Source organism: Eptatretus burgeri, chromosome 1 (genome assembly GCF_056783735.1).
Source record: "Eptatretus burgeri isolate ZD-2024b chromosome 1, Ebu_testis_v1, whole genome shotgun sequence".
NCBI classification, from domain to species: Eukaryota; Metazoa; Chordata; class Myxini; order Myxiniformes; family Myxinidae; genus Eptatretus; species Eptatretus burgeri.
Window position 1 is genome coordinate 146737305 of NC_140961.1, and position 5000 is coordinate 146742304.

The window sequence follows — 5000 nt, forward strand, 5'->3', positions numbered from 1 at the left end:
TGAGATTTAAAGAAACACAACTTCCTTCAAAAGAAAGTTTCTATAATAACCTTTATGAAGAAGAGATAAGTGATAAGGAATATAAACATGCACAAGAAATTTGGAAAATATTTAAGATAAAGAACCTTGGAGAATATCATGATTTGTATCTAAAAACAGATGTTTTATTGTTAGCTGATGTGTTTGAAGCTTTTAGATCACTCTGTCATAATAAAAATTGTTATGGATTAGATCCTGCCCACTATTTCAAAGCTCCTGGTTTAGCTTGGAGTGCAATGTTGAAAATGACAAAACAAGATATAGATTTAGTCAGTGATGTAGATATGCTTTTGATGATTGACAAGTCTAAGAGAGGTGGAATATCACAAGTATGTTCAAAAAGATATGCTAAAGCAAATAATAAATATCTTCCAAATTATGAGAGTGAAAAAGATAGTAATTATTTGATGTACTTTGATGCTAATAATTTGTATGGATGGGCAATGTCTCAATCTCTGTCTTATGGTAAATTAGAGTGGGTGGAAGAAAAGGATTATGAAAAGGCTTTGATGAATATTGTTATTTCTTCTCAAGAGAAATTGAATGACAAAGAAGGTGGTTATTATTTTGAAGTTGATTTGAAGTTGATTTGAAGTACCCGAGTGATCTTCATAATAAGCATAAAGACCTTCCTTTTGCATGTGAGAAAGAAACCCCAAAGAAAGAATGGTTCAGTGATTATCATAAAAGTTTTAATATTAAAGGCAAATCAACAGAAAAGTTATTAACAACATTCTATGATAAAGAGGGATATGTTTTGCATCAAAGGAACTTGAGACAATATTTATCTGCTGGGTTGAGAGTAGCTAAAATTCATAGAGTTTTAAAATTTAAACAAAGTCCTTGGATGAAAAAGTATATTAAATTCAATACAGATATGAGAACAAATACAAAAGTAAAATTTGAAGGGGAATTCTATAAATTGATGAATAATGCTGTCTTTGGAAAGACAATGGAGAATGTTAGAAACAGGCAAAACATTAGATTTGCAACATCTTGGAAAGAAGCTTCTAGATTGATAAATAAACCAAGTTTTGAGAGAGAAGAGGTTTTTTCAGAGAACTTTTCTGCTATTCATATGAAAAAGGAAAGTATTGTCATGGATAAACCAATTTATATTGGAACAGCAGTTCTTGATTTATCAAAGATATTGATGTATGATTATTTGTATAATGATTTAAAGAAAGAGTATGGTGAAAATGTTTCATTGTTGTATATGGACACTGATAGTTTTATTCTAGATAGAAAAACTGATGATGTTTATAAAGATATGAAGAAAAACATTGGAGTATATGATACAAGTAATTTTAGTAAGAAGAGCGAGTTATTTTCAAAAAAGAATGAAAAGGTTATTGGCAAGTTTAAGGATGAGTTGGGTGGAAAAGTAATGAGTGAGTTTATTGGATTTAGAGCAAAGGCATATGCTTATAAGTATGGTGATCAGATTGATAAAAGGTTAAAGGGAATAAAGAAATATGTAATAAAGAAATCAATAACTTTTAGAAATTATTATAATTGTTTGATGAATAAGAAAGAAGAATATAGGAAAATGAATACAATAAGAAGTTGTAAACATAAGATATATAGTGAAGAAGTAAATAAAAAGGCATTAGGAGCCTTTGATGATAAGAGATTTATTTTAGATAATGGAATAGATTGTGTTCCATATGGATATTGTATGATAGAGTGTATAAAATAGATTGTGTTCCATATGGGTATTGTATGATAGAGTGAATAGAATAGATTGTGTTCCATATGGGCACAAGTTTTAACGATGGGAAGATGGGTTAGGGTTTTTAAGGGCTACCGCCGCGTTTTTCACAATATATAAATGGCCGAACCAAGTATTAGTCAAACTAAAGAGTGGAGAAAATCTCAGTCTTGGTATATAAATGGAAAACATAATGAATGTGAAAAATATCAAATAAGTCTTATTGAAAAAATATCTAAAACAAAGGTAAATAAAACAAATATGCGAATCAATTTAAAAACCAATAAGTTAGAGGATGTAAAGAAAATAATAAATATGTTTGAATGGACTGAAAAATTTGATGGTTATCAATTGAACAATGGAAAAATAATTTACTACAATATCAAAATGATATGCAACTCAGGAGGTGGTCAGATGAGATCATTAAGAGAAGCTTATCATTTCGTAATGGCACAAAAGGGGTATCTTAAAAAATATAAAGATTCAAATGTTTTGTTTTTCAATATTTTAGATGGGGATTATTGTGCAAAGAAAATTAAACTATTGAAGGAATTTGAGAATGAACAAATGTTTATAGGTTCAATGAGTGAGCTAAACAATATGCATTGGTTATTTGATAAAGAGTGCCCCGAGGCTTAGACGTTTCAGATATTTCTTTAGAATCACCTTTAACAAATCTTTATCTTGTTGTATGGGTTATTTGATAAAGAGTGTCCCGGGGCTTAGACGTTTCAGATATTTCTTTAGAATCACCTTTAACAAATCTTTATCTTGTTGTATGGGTTATTTGAATAGAGAGTGCCCCGAGGCTTCGACGTTTCAGATATTTCTTTAGAATCACCTTTAACAAATCTTTATGTTGTTGTATGGGCTATTTGAATAGAGAGCCCCTAGGTTAAAAGGGGAAATAAAAAAAATTACCGTTTTTACAGCCATTTTTCCCTGCTGTGCAGGGGTTTGGCTTTTTCTTGAGGCAATGTTTTATGGCCGGATGCCCTTCCTGACGCCAACCCTGGTCGCCTCTTACGACACACAGGGATATGGTACACCTATTCTAACCGGGGCATACACCGGGACCAGTACACTGGCACTCATTTCGCCGACCTCGGAAGGATGGCAGGCTGAGTCAACCCCCTGGTGTTAATTCAGCAGCAAACGGGGATTGAACTCAGGACCCTGGGATCCCAAGCCGCCACCCTAACCACTAAGCCAACACCAGGCTCCAGGTTAAAAGGGGAGACAAATAAATATACCTTGGGCTAAAAAAGGGGATTTATTTTTTTAGGGGAAAAAAAAGAAAAATTTCATGGCTGAAAATCCCCCATTCATTTACATGGGGAAAAGTGAGCCAGAACCAGTATTCTTACCCTACTTATAGATTTAATCAGTGATGTGATATGCTTTTGATGATTAAGAAGTCCAAGAGAGGTGGAATATCACAAGTATGTTCAAAAAGATATGCAAAAGCAAATAATAAATAACTTCCAAATTATGATAGTGAAAAAGATCATAATTATTTGATGTATTTTCATGCTAATAATTTGTATGGATGGGCAATGTCTCAATCCTGCCTTATGGTAAATTAGAGTGGGTGGAAGAAAAGGATTATGAAAAGGCTTTGATGAATATTGTTATTTCATCTCAAGAGGAATTGAATGAGAAAGAAGAAGGTTATTATTTTGAAATTGATTTGAGGTACCCGAGTGATCTTCATAATAAGTATAAAGACCTTCCTTTTGCATGTGAGAAAGAAACCCCAAAGAAAGAATGGTTAAGTGATTATCATAAAAGTTTTACTATTCAAGGCAAATCAACAGAAATGCTATTAACAACATTCTATGACAAAGAGGGATATATTTTGCATCAGAGAAGCTTGAAACAGTTTGTGAGAGAACGTTGAGAGTAGCTAAAATTCATAGAGTTTTAAAATTTAAACAAAGTCCTATGATGAAAAAGTATATTAAATTCAATACAGAAATGAGAACATATACAAAAGTAAAATTTGAAGGGGAATTCTATAAATTGATGAATAATGCTGTCTTTGTAAAGACAATGGGGAATGTTAGAAACAGGCAAAACATGAGATTTGCAACATCTTGGAAAGAAGCTTGTAGATTGATAAATAAACCAAGTTTTAAGAGAGAATAGGTTTTTTCAGAGAACTTTTCTGCGATTCTTATGGAAAAGGAAAGTATTGTAATGGCTAAACCAATTTATATTGGAACAGCTGTTCTTGATTTATCAAAGATATTGATGTATGATTATTTGTATAATGGGTTAAAGAAAGAGTATGGTGAAAATGTTTCAGTGTTGTATATGGACAATGATAGTTTTATCCTGGATATAAAAACTGATGATGTTTATGAAGATATGAAGAAAAATATTGGAGTATATGATACAAGTAATTTTAGTAAGAAGAGTAACTTATTTTCAAAAAAGAATGAAAAGGTTATGGGTAAGTTTAAGGATGAGTTTGGTAGAAAAGTAATGAGTGAGTTTATTGGATTGAGAGCAAAGGCATATGCTTTTAAGTTTGGTGATCATATTGATGAGGTTAAAGGGAATAAAGAAATATGTAAAAAAGAAATCAATAACTTTTAGAAATTATTATAATTGTTTGATGAATAAGAAAGAAAAATATAGGAAAATGAATTCAATAAGAAGTTATAAACATAAGATATATAGTGAAGAAGTGAATAAAAAGGCATTAGGAGCCTTTGATGATAAGAGATTTATTTTAGATAATGGAATATATTGTGTTCCATATGGATATTGTATGATAGTGTATAGAATGGATTGTGTTTTAATGATGGGAATATGGGTTAGGGTTTTTAAGGTCTACTGCCGCGTTTTTTCACAATATATAAATGGTCAAACCAAGTATTAATCAAACTAAAGAGTGGGGAAAATCTCAGGCATGGTATATAAATGGAAAAGATAATGAATGTGAAAAATATCAAATAAGTCTTATTGATAAAATAACTTAAACAAAGGTAAATAAAACAAATAAGCGAATCTATTTAAAAAAAACTAGTAAGTTAGAGGATCGAAAGAAAAAAAATCCTTGAATGGACTGAAAACTTTGATGGTAATCAATTGAACAATGGAAAAACAATTTACTATAATCTCAAAATGATATGTGGCTCAGGAGGTGGTCAAACAAGAGCATCAAGAGAAGTTTATCATTTCATAATGACACAAAATGGGTATCTTGAAAAATATAAAGATTCAAATGTTTTATTTTTAAATA